This window comes from Schistocerca cancellata, chromosome 2 (genome assembly GCF_023864275.1).
Source record: "Schistocerca cancellata isolate TAMUIC-IGC-003103 chromosome 2, iqSchCanc2.1, whole genome shotgun sequence".
Lineage (NCBI taxonomy): Eukaryota > Metazoa > Arthropoda > Insecta > Orthoptera > Acrididae > Schistocerca > Schistocerca cancellata.
The window spans coordinates 1,114,411,804-1,114,425,209 of NC_064627.1; positions in this window are offsets into that span (position 1 = coordinate 1,114,411,804).

The window sequence follows — 13,406 nt, forward strand, 5'->3', positions numbered from 1 at the left end:
GCTACTGGCAGAGGGTTCAATGGCGCCGGAGCTTAGCAGTTCAGAAATTTGATTTTTAAGGTCAGAGAGGCGCTCGGGACCAACTCAACATGGTTTACTGGAGATCGGGGGACCTGGTGTGAGACGAAGCTTGTGAACCATGCCATTGGTGACGACGGAAATGTTGCCTGTGGCATGAGAGGTGGTTTCTTTACAATGTGTGGTGGGCGGGGCAAGCGAGGCTTGGTCGTGGTGTTCGGAGCCACTCTGCAGATCCGACAGGAGCCGAGGTGGCGAAGTGTTCCAGGAGTCAATGCGACAAGATGGCCGCCGGCCCGAAGCAGTGGCACTGCGGTCGGGTGAGCTCGGTAGAGCTCGTGAGCCGTTAGTGAGTCCATTGTCCGAGGACGTGGCCTGTGGCAGCACAGTCATGGGCGAACCGCTTGGCGCAAGTGCACTGTTTGTGTTGTCAGTGGTGGTTGCGTGGCGGCATGCAGGAGCCGAAGTTGCATAGTTTGAGGTGCTGTCCACGAGGGGTGAGGTAGGAGCCATCAGTTCGGGAACAGGTGACGCTTGTCGCGCATGCGTACTTGTGTCCGGACGAGTGTCAAATGCTGATGTGTTAGGAGGGTGTGGCCCTGTGGAACTGTTAGTACACGTTATGGCAGTCTTGATAGCACAGTAGTGAGGGGTAGCAGGAGGTAAACTCACGGAGGCTCAATTGCTGGGATTGCAAGCAGATTCGGCGCACTTACAGTCCCTGCTTTGTCCTTGCTGTAGCGTCTGTAATTCCTTTGCTGCATCGGAGAGCTGGAGCTGTGTTTCATGGAGCCGGAGGGAGAGCTTGTAGTTTTCCTTGCGTAGGTGTGCGACATGTTCAAGCTGACAAGGCACCTGTGTGTTGTATCTTGTAACGTTGTCGACAGAGACGAGCATGTACGGATGAGATGAGCCCTGATCAATGTGTCATGGGCGGGAAGGGGGGGGGAGACTTGCTGGACAGACCACAGGGGAAATGAGTCTTGGATGGATGGTGAAACACGGTGTTTCACACTAAGTCTGGTGAAAGTTTGTGGTGTCGCACAAAGTCAATGCCTAGTATAGGTTCGACAATTTCACAGACTAAAAATGTCCACTCGAGTTTGCAGTTTGCGGAGAGTGAGATGACGTGGGAAGTTGAACCCGAGCATTGTAGTTTAGTTGAATTCACGGCATGCAGTGTAGTATGATGAAGGCGGATGTTTGACGATGCTAAGGACGTAGGCAGCAGTGAAACATCAGCGCCTGTGTCCACTAGGAAAAGGTATCCTGACGAAATGTCTTTAATGTAAAGTCGTCTGCAACTATCCGGTCGTTCCCAGACAGAATGGAGCACTGGGAGGTGCCTGTCATGTTGTGTGCAGGAGGCGGTACCTGGACCTACCTGCGATTGGCGTTTGGGAAGTAGCAGGGTGGTCTGCAGTTCCGTGCTGCCTCACCAAACCGTGTGTGGAAGTAACAGTTTGGGTAGTACGGTTGCATTTCCTGAGGAAGTTTCGTTGCCAGAGGCGGTGGCCGAGGTTTGGTGGCTGCACCAGGCTTGGTTGCAGGAGGGGGCGTAACCATGGGCGGAGCCAGTGAAGTCCCAGTTGCTTGTTTACTGCTTCCCAGAGCGAGCAGAACGGTTGGCACAGTACGGCCCCAGCCATGTCCGGACGCAGGGTGATGAGCCTGAACCTGAGACTTGTCAGGTAGGCAGTGGCTGGTGAAATAGAGCTGTGATGTATCATGTAGCTTCTCAGCAATTGTCATTCTTTACTCGACAGGTTCAGGAGACCTTTGAGCCAGAGCAAAGCGGATGTGAGGAGATAGTTTATCTGACCAGATGGCAAGGAGAGCTGTGTCAGAGAGTAGATGGGCGCTGACCAGGGCACGCAGCCATCTCCAGAGCTGGGAAGGTTTGTTGTTGCCTAATTGCTCGACGTGGAGCACTTGCCATATTGCTGCCTCAGTTGAGCATGCAAGCTGACGTAGAACTGTCTTTTTGGCTAGAGTGTACCGGGTAGATGAGTCTGGGACTTTGACCAGATCAGCAATCAAGGCCTCCTGGTCGTGCAGGTGGGTGATGAGGCACAGAAACCAGGTTGACTCATCGAGTTTGTAATGGTTGAACACTTCATCCACAGTTTTGAACCAAGTTGTAGCTCTGTCGGGATTAAACAGCATGAGAGTCAGTAAGTGTTGTAGAATGTTCAGAAGAACAGGTTGAGTTGAGTTCATTGGGGCACTGCCTGAATCAAGCTGTTGTTGCTGTAGTATTCCAGGAGAGTGTGCCTCCAGGGGATGTGGCAACGATGGCTATTTGGGTGGCAGCATGAAGGTGACACATTGTGGTTGAGCACGACGCGGAAGGCCGACACGGGTGAGACACCGTAACGTGTCGATTGCGGTTGTGGAAGCTCAACATGTTGTGGGTGTGTTTGGATTGATGCATTGCGTAAGACCAATGTGGATGAAGCACCGAGATGTGTTGAGAATGATGGTGGAAGCTCGACTGGAGCCGGCACGGGGGCGACAGGTGAGAAAAAGAGTTTGAGAATGCGTGTTAGTCTGCAGAAAGCTTGCCGTATGATCAGTGCCAGGGCCACCTGTGTTGCAGGGAGGCTGCGGAGGTGTGGGCTGTCCAGAAGCATAGTGTGGGAAATGATGTTCAACGTGGGACGGAATGTGCGAATGTTCACTGTTCATAGTCACTCCACTCAAAACGATGTGCGGGTAAGGTAAATGTCATGGCACAAAACACTGAGGCATAGCAATGGGATGGAGGTGGAAGTCAGGCACAGATAACAAGTTATTGTTCCTGTTGCAGGCTGAGGTAGGAAGGCATGTGCTGATGCTGAACTGAGGCAGGCACTGGCATGGTTTGATGCTGAGGAGGTAGCACTGTGAACGAAGCAGTTCCGGCCACGTGGCAGGTATCCGCGTGGTACTGCACGGATTGCGGCGTGGCAAATCATTTTCCTGGCGGTAGCAGGTTGTCCAACGAAGCATTTGCAGAAAGCGGCATTGGTCCCGCACTGCACGGAGATCCGTAAGAGGTAACTGCACAGTCGATGAGGGAGGGCACATGTGGCGGGAACAAAGGTGTTTGATAGCCGGAGTCATGCACACTCCTAACCTCACTTATTGTTGCAGGCTTGAAAACATCTGGCGAAATCGGCAGAATCATCGAGGGAGAGGCATCGAGTTGCAGTCGTTTGATCACAAAATCCGGCGTTAGGTGCTGGGCCGAAGTCATTGTTTGAATGCTGTGTCGATGTAATACACGCGAAAATAACTGACGCGGAGGTCGCGGACACAGTAAAATGGCCGAAACTTAAGATGTTACAACTGGGGTCACCAGTGAGGAGGATTACCATGTTGGTTGCACCAATAATTACACCCATTTAGCAATAGTTCGTTTATTAACCTTAAAAAATACAAGGATCCCAAAGTACTGTACTGAACATTGCGGAATAGCCAAAGATAATGCTTAAAGTTCAAAGATGAATGCATATCGATGTTGGTGTCGATTTCATCAGCACCACAACCTCATTGACCTAAATCTAAAGCTTCAAGGTAAAAATCAACTATGTGTAGAAATGTATTGATATGCTCAAGATTTTATTAAAAATTTTGTCTTGTTCGAGAAATAGATAGGGGATAGGTAGTTGTCTACATGAAACTAAGAGACACTGGATTTCACCAAGTAAGTATCTTTGTTGCAAAAAAATGGAGAATAAGTTTGAGGAAAGGTTCACAAATTTTAAAAATCAAGACTGTACAGAAAGCTCCCAAAATCATTTTGAATATAAGATTGAAGATGCCGTATTACACCTACAGATGGAGTTGACTGAACTTAAAAGTAATAAAAGCCTTAAAACAGTCTGCCATAGTTGCCTGCAGAATTGACTGTTGAAATTTTATAAAAAAAGTGTATGAAATCCAATCATTATCCTAACCTATCCAAGTTAGCACTTCAAAATGTGTCCTTATGCGGAAACACACATATCTGTGAGCAGTTTTTTCATGGATGAAAAGTGTAAAATATAAACACTAATAGACAACCATCTGAGAAGAATTTTCAGAATTCTGACAACTAATATGTCTCCAAATATCAAGGTACTGTGCAAGCAAAAAGATGTTATTTGATTTTTTCATGGACGAAAAGTGTAAAATCTAAACACTAACAGACAACCATCTGAGAAGAATTTTCAGAATTCTGACAACTAATATGTCTCCAAATATCAAGGTACCATTTCTAGTAGCAGCTGGTAGTGTCACAAAAAGTCTGCACTGAACATGGGTTCTGCGATGTCAATGATGATGGAGGTCCATGGGAATAGGGTGTCTGAAGCCAGATCGCTATCAGTGGTAGTGGACTTTTACACAGTGATTTTAAAGTCATTTGCTGCGTGAAGTTTTATGTATGGCTGACAACAGGAGGGGGCATGCTGGTCAGGTTTGTAGTGCTGCTGCTTGCACCAGTATCCACAAATATTTAGCTTTGTGTTGTGTGGTCGAACAGGTAGAGGTGAGAGACTAGAGGTCATGATTGCGATGGTTGCATGTCACTTGCGTTCTGTGTGTGGAGGCAGCTTGACTAATGAGAGCAACCCAGTGCACCTATTGCGAGTTGCTGTTGGAGTTTGGGAATGTACATGGCAGTTGATGGTTATGTGCCGCGACCCGGAACTGACAGTGTAACAAGAAGTAGTATGGGGGAAGGGGGGGGGGGGTCGGGGTGGCAGGCAAAGCTGTATTTCCACAAGGTCATTGCTACTCATGGCAACTGGCACTGATAGCTTGTGGGGATGGAGGGGAGGGGGGTCAAGTGAATTCAGTCAGCCTCAGCAAAATTATGGCAGGTCATGCAACGACATCACCATGAGTCAGCAGTTTGTGCATTGTTAGCTGGATAACTGATGCTTTGTCGGTGCTGACGTATGGCACATTTTCTATCTGTGAGCAACAATTTCATATCGAAGTGTTCCTGTTCATATGAAATCATGGCAAGTTGCACCTGTGACAGCAGTTTAATGACCCAAAAAGTTCACAGAATCTGGTCAGGCATCAGGTTCGTATCTACCATAATTCAAAACCAGCACCATAGTTGTGAAGGGAAGCTGTCACCAATGGCTTCTGCATAGATGACTTGTCTGAGCTGCTATTCCAGTGTCTGTGACAAAAGTTGGAACAGCAGTGTTTTGCACTTGTTTGGCGCAGACAGGATGAAAAATAAGTCACCACCTACACACCAAGATGGCTTAAGAGAGTGATGACTTTAGCACTATTATCAGTTATTCCATGAGAGATCATGAAGCACTTGCAGATGGAGGACCACATTCCTGGCTGATTGATGCACAATGGTGGAAACTTGAAAGTTGAGTGGAAAGTAGATGAATAGTCCTAAGGTAGATGCAGTGTAGTCTGGTGTGTGAGTGGAACAGGCATCCTGAAACCCATCATGGCAGGTATAGCAGCAAAGCCATTAAATAATTCTGTGTAATGCTGTATGAATTGTTGCAGCAAGAGTGGCAAAACTGTGGACACAAGTGACATGGAAGAGAAAAACTGTTCCAAGTGTAGCATGGTCTGCTGCGCAGAAAACACTAGTAAAGTTGTAGGAGCGGTAAGAATACCATGCCCACTCAATGAAATGTCTGTCTGGTACATTTGATCAGGTGGAAGTGTAGTTACATGCGGCATGGTAGGTGTGATGTTTGCAAGTGGAGAAACAGTATCAGAGCATTGTACAGTCCAAGGCACGGACAACACTAGAAAAACACTCAGTGAAGTGGCTGTTTGATGCCACTGTTCCAGTAGAAGGTAAGCATTGTTCACAGTCAGTGCACAACACTGTTGCATCACAGCTTCAATTGTAGGCACAGTCCGATGAGACACACTTGACTGCATGGTGTCGTAGCATGGCACATAACACAAAGTAGCAGGGAAGTTACTGTCTTTTTGTGGTAATTGTGGAACTCCAGAGTCCAAACATGGTAGCATTGTTACAGTTGTACAGTTAAAGAAATGCAACCAGGTGCGGTCATGTAGTTCTTCGGTATGGCAGTGGTGAAGAAACACAAATAATACTCATATGACTGGTATGAACAGTGGGTGATTGCCACATATTAGGGAACACAACAACATGACCAACACATAAAAAGTCAGAGAGATAACTGTAATTCCAGAGAGATTTCACAATGTACACTGTTGCTGAGCTGTTAGAAATTAAAGAGATATTTTTCACTCGAACCAGCAGTATTATTGATTGAATCCCCATAGGTTGTTGGAAACTAAACTTACAGTAGACACCCAACTTCTAACGGTCTTCGGACGACAAGAGAGACAGTGTGGTACTGAGGTGCAAGACTCACATATCTCTCGCACTTGACTCACGTATTGTGTGCAGCCGATCTTCCTCTCGGGTCAGACAGCTGCATCGATCTTCACAAACTCTTCTTCTCCAAAGACTCTACCTGGTTCAAGGAATTTCAAAATAGACTTCTTTTCTACTCTTGAAATGATTCTGTACTCTCAGGATACTTTTGTTCAACTCTGTTATATTTTCATCTCCACAATAAAACAACTTCACAAATTTCACACAAGCATTCAGCTCTCACGTGTCAACCCCATCTTGGACCATTAGAAACTAACAGATACAATTATAATGTGTTTGGCTTAATAACCACTATAAAACCAGTTGTCGCTTCTAACAAGTCCAATACCCAAAAGTCAAATGCAAAAGTCTTTAGTTCAATACATAATTCATTTGTTCACAACAATACAGTCATTACACCATCAAGGAATACAGCATGCTTGCTCTTTGTACTGGACATACAGCTTGTCAGGTGCATGCTGCAAACACTTGTCTTCACCGATCGACCATCACTATTGCCGTATTCTCCCAAAATACGTCCATCCTGCACACACAGAAATTGGTGGCGAGGTAGACACATCTCCACTCACTCACCCTTGTACTTAAAATATCGGGTGTTCGATACAGTGGAAAGCCGAGTGTCACTAGAATTTACACCGAAATTCTCGAGGCACTACAAACTATCCAGCTCAGTGTGGCAGTAGGGCTAGATGGACAATAAAAGAACTGGATAGGCTGGAGTTTTATAAATTCTCCCTTCCAATCACAACACTAGCATTAAAAACACCCTTTTTTTATAACAAAATCCAATTTTATTAACATTTTCTGACTTTCATAATCACTAAAAGTTTATAGTGTATCACCCTGTTTGGACACTTTAATTAAAACACAAAGGCCCACACAAAATACAATTTAACAACGAACACACTTTGACCATTTGATATGTAGCTCAAAAAACAAGAACTCAGGGCTGCCAAGAGAGCTGTTCTCTACATGTGTTCATTGCTGTTTGTGAGTATTTCCACGTATCGTTTCTTGAAGAGTGGTTCCCATAACTTATTTAATGTTATAATTGTGACTCCAGCTCCATTACAAGCACAAAAGATGTATAAAACACTTTGAAAGGCCACATAGCATTGTACCTGGTGCCTGCTTGCTAAACTTTGGAAAAGTGCAGTACATATGATGAATTAATCCATATTAAATTAAATTAAATTAATCCATATTATTATGATATTAATTATGTAGGTCAGGTAGTCTGGAGATCAGATAGTCACAAGCCAGATAGTCGACAGTCCATTGTACTTTGATTATATCGAACACAGCAAAATCAACTTCACTACGACCAATTAGTACTCAAATTACATACCTTAATTTTAAGTTGGGAACCGCATGAAATGTGTTGTGTATTATGGCAACATAAGCATGAATTGATGAATTGAACAACATGCCACATGCAAGATCTCAAAGGCTATGTGATTAAATGGAAAAAAGCGCACGTGACTCCTGTGTATAAGAAGGGTAAAAGCAGGGACCCACAAAATTACAGACCAATAACATATTCTCAGTTTACATATAGCAAATATTTTTGATTGAGAAGCTTATGTCCATGAATCAGCTCGGTTTCAGAAAGCATTGCTCATGCAAAACTCAGCTTGCCCTTTTCTCACAATGTATTGTGAACTATGGGTGAAGGGCAACAGGCAGATTCTATATTTCTAGCTTTCTGGAAAGCGCTAGATTAATTACTCATTCCATAGACCCACAAAAGATGGGATCCCCCTGGTTGTGGAACATGTCACATAAACACATTACAAAAATGTAATTAGAAAAACTTGAGTTTTATTAATTTTAATGATCCACAGTCAATAAACAGTAAAATTATGTACATGAATTACAATTAAACTTCTAATATTTACAGGTTTAATACTTACATCTGCTTTCATTAAATCCATCATTCACACAGTAGCTAGTTACTTGGCAATTACAACCAAGTACTGTCAAAAATTAAAGTAAATTATTCATTTCAATGACCCTCAGTTAAGAACAGTCATATTATGTACAAGATTTAAAATTAAACTTTCACTATTTACAAACTTACGACTTACATCTGCTATCCATCATTCACACAGTAGGTAGTTACTTGGCTGTTACAATCAAGTACTGTCAAAAATTAAAGTATAATAAATTTTCATTAAAATGGTCTACTGCACTTGTTGAGAAATTCATGGATGGAGTAGAAGGAGATGGTCACCAAAAATTCTTTTAAATTATGTTTGAATTGTGCCTTGTCTGAAACTAAACTCTTAATGGTTGCTGGTAACTTATTGAAAATATGCGTTGCTGAATACTGGACTCCTTTCTGGACAAGAGCAAGTGATTTTAAATCTTTATGTATATTGTTCTTATTCCTAGTATTGAGACTATGTATTTAGCAGTTAGTTGGAAAAAGAGATGTATTATTTACAACGAACTTCAGTAAGGAATAAATATACTGAGAAGCTGTGGTTAGTATGTCCAGTTCTTTGAATAGGTTTCGACATGATGTTCTTGGATTGACACTACACATTACTCTTATTATACACTTCTGCACTCTAAAAATTTTTTCTCGGTTTGTGGAGATACCCCAAAATATGATACCATATGACATAATGGAGTGAAAATAAGCAAAATATGCCAGTTTTTTATATTTATATCTCCTATGTCTGACATCATTCACATTGCAAACACAGACTTGTTTAGGTGCTTTAGCAGTTTGTTAGTATGTCACTCCCAATTGAATTTATTATCAAGTTGTAATGCCAAGAATTTTACACTCTCAACTTCCCCTATTTCCATGCCATCATATTTTATACACACACTAGAAGGAAATCTCTTGGAAGTTCTGAACTGCATATAGTGAGTCTTATCAAAGTTTAATGGCAGTGAATTGGCTATGAACCACGTATTAATGTCAGTAAAAATTTGATTAGCTCCCCCTTCTAAATTTAGATTTGATTTACTATTTATTGCAATGTTTTTATCATCTGCAAATAAGACAAACTTGGCATCTGGTAATGTAACAGATGACAGGTCATTAATATATACAAGAAAAAGTAATGGACCTAATATGGAACCTTGGGGAACACCACATGTCATTTCTTCCCAGTCAGATGATGTCTGATTGCCTACTGCTGAAGTGTTACGTAATGATACCCTTTGTTTTCTATTAGTAAGATATGACTGAAGCCACTTTGCAGCACTACCAGTGATGCCACAATGTTTTAATTTATTTAAAAGAATGCTGTGGTTCACACATTCAAAAGCCTTTGACAGGTCATAGAATATGCCAGTTGCCTCTAATTTGTTGTCTAATGAATTAAGTACATTTTCACTGTAAGTGTAAATAGCCTTCTTAATATCAGAACTCTTAACAAACCCAAACTGTGACTTTGACAGTATGTTATTTTCACAAAGGTGCTTAAGTAGACACTTGAACATAACCTTCTCAAAGATTTTTGAAAAAGCTGGCAAAAGTGAGATCGGTCAGTGATTTGACAGCATTTCATTGTCCCCTTTCTTGTGGTGGGGTAGTGCTGGGCAGGAAATCGCGTATCTGTTAGAACTCACAGTGACTGAGAAGTCACAGATATCACAGTAGCAACTTTACAGAATCTAACTGCGATTTCAGTCACAGTTAGCAGTCGCAAGTAGTATTTCATATTCAAAGACGTGAGCCATCTATTGGTCGAATTTAGCACTGCTTTCTGCGATTTCAGTGACAAGTCGCAACTAAGAGTCGCAAGTAGCAACTAAAAAGCGCGGTTAACAGTGGCATCTGTTGGCCAAATTCGTACTACGTCCATCTCTGCGATACGGTATCGGGTCTAACTGCGATTTCCGTGACAAGTCGCAACTAAGAGTCGCAAGTAGCAACTAGAAAGCGCGGTTAACAGTGCCATCTGTTGGCCAAAGTTCGTACTACGTCCATCTCTGCGATGCGGTATCAAGTCTAACTGCGATTTCCGTGACAAGTCGCAACTAAGAGTCGCAAGTAGCAACTAAAAAGCGCAGTTAGCACTGCCATCTGTTGAGTTCATACTACGCTATTCGCTACCGAGTCAAACTGCGATTTCTGTGACAAATCGCAACTAAGAGTCGCAAGTAGCAACTAAAAAGCGCAGTTAACATACTTTTCCTAGTGTCATCTGTTGACCGACGTACGTACTTCGTTATGAGAGCCTTGTGCCTCACGAGTTCGATGTGCTGTGTGTGCATATGAAGGGCTTATTTCAATAGTGGTACAAGTCCATTTTTGTTCATTTTGAGATACAGAGTCGTAAAGTTAAATGAGCGCTGACAAATCTGCATTTGAGATACTAGAAATATTCAAGCATATGGCTTCTTGCTAGAGATGAACCTTTATTTATGTTTGTTTGGATCACTAATTTCAGAAGCAGACAGAAAAGAGGAGCTAATGGACTTGTACCACTATTGAAATAAGCCCTTCATATTATATGACGACATGCACATTCAGCATCAGTTATGATTGGTCAAATACTGCTGTGACTCTGAATGTATTATATTAATAAGAAGCAACATTGTCTTTTTCACCTGAAAATATCAAGTAACGTAACAAATGTGTTTGATTCTGCTTCCAATATGACAGTTTTGGTTAATACTCCACATGCCTACAGGACTTTGCAATGTTAACACAGCACAACTCAGACATCTGTATAAGTGTAGAGAAATGAAAACAGTCATATGAATGCCTCACTTTTGTTCCGATACAGTTCAAGACTCGGGAGAAAAGTTTTACACCTGGTGTTCTACATGGCAACTTCACACACAAGAACTTTTTGCCGACACTACTACCACCTACATAAGTAAGCTTTTCCTGTGTTACTTTCAAGTAATGCACTTAAGCTATTCCCAATTTAACTGGAAGATCTGTACTTCCCACTTTCATATCAACAGCCTCAAAATGCATATTGTAGACTTCGGGATATGTTACAGGTCAGTGTCACTCTCCAACAAGTGTTTACCAATAAGTAGAGTGGCGGAAAATTATGGGTATAGGACGGCTTAAACATGTGGAAAATGAGATTTTTATAATTCACTCACTGTATTTGACATTTATTATTCCTTTAAAATCGCACAACAACTTCAATAAAACACAGTTTAATCATTCACACACTTATTTCACAATTATTTCACTTTTAAACTGCAAATCGTCTAAGAGCTGTCTTGAATCTTCAAGAGTCTCTCTCAAAAACAGCCTTGATGTGGATAGATACGTACAGCAACCAGTAATCAGAGTCAGAACTGTGTCTGCAAAAACACAAGGATTATTAAACAATTTTTGCTGTCATTAATTACTAGCAATATAATTGACAGAGTAAATTGCTAATATTTGCTATAATGAATATCATATTTGCAAGAACGATCTCACTGAAGTAATTAAGTCCATCGAAACGCTTAGAAACTAACCTCTCGTCTGACGAAAATGGTCTAAAGACGCTGTGGCAATTTCTTCAGATCTGTTGACAATGATATTTTGAGTTATCACTTTACTGAGTGACTGAAATGTAGTTCAGGTACCTGTGAACATAACAATATGTTAGAATTCATTTTCTAAATACGAACTATTACGGTACTGTACGCTACTTACATATTAATTACACTATTAATATTTTCACAGTTGTTTCTTTAATACAAAATTAAAGCCAACGGAAGAAAAAACGTAAAACATACTTGCCAATGACAGGTTTGTTGAGATTCAATTTTCTGTGTTTTTTATTTATTTATTTATTTATTTGATTAGCCATCCGTAGACATTTTGCAATGTATGGATGTTGTCAGTTTGGATACAGTGATTTTTGCAGATACATTGACACTTTTATATGCATTTACAGAGTATACAAATACAATGACATTTATCACTTAAATTACATTCAAACAGATGTAACTTTTTCATACGGTGGTAAGTCGCAGGAATCACAGAAATCGCAGAAGTAGCAGAAGTCACAGAAATCGCAGAAGTAGCAGAAATCGCGGAAGTAGCAGAAATCGCAGAAATAGCAGTGGCGGAGGGATACACGAACTATTTTCCTTAACTGCGACAAATCACAGTTAAGAATAACAGATACTGAAAAGTAGCATTCACAGAAATCACCGATATCGGAAAATCGCAGTTTAGCCCATCACTATGGTGGGGTATAACTTCAGCATATTTAAGCCAGTCCGGGAATGTTCCTGTGATAAGCGATTGATTACACAAATAATTTAAGATATGACTAAGCTCACATGAACACTCTTTTATTAACTTTGTTGATATGTTATCATAACCTCTAGAATGCTTTGATTTCAAGGACCTGTAGATGGCGGCAAGTGTACACGTAACTTTAAAACGCTCTGCAGTTTTTGAGGACTTAATTTCAATCAAGTGTATTGTTTGTGACGAAACAGTGCTAAATGGAATTAGAATATGCGTGTTTAAACATAAATGTTGCCATTCACACTGCTTTGCTCAAGAAGATTTACAAATACAGTGTAAATGTGACATAGAGTGTAACGGCCGCGAGATCGCGAGTGGAAAGTACTACGCGGGAATAGAAGACAGCGTGCATGACGAACTTCAAAAAGAACTTGACATTATAAAAAAATATGTAAAAACAATGGAAAATTTGGTACTATCCATACGGGAACTGTCTGAATCGTCAAGGCAACAAGATCTCATTAATGCTAGCCATAAAATTCATAGGTCTGCACAACCAAATGTACCAAGTGTAAACAGTACGACTGTAACTAGATATATGAACGAACTGAGCACTCAAAAAGGCACAAGTGAATCAAACGCAAGAAAAGAAAGTGTTAATAGAGCATCTATGGATAAAAATATGAACAAACTATCCACACAAAAATATACAAGTGGATTAAACGGAGAAAAACACAAGGTAAATATTCGTAAAGAAAAAAAAGTAAACAACAACGTTATGCATAAGCAAGGACACAAGCAACAGACATATATTTTTGCAGATAATCATGG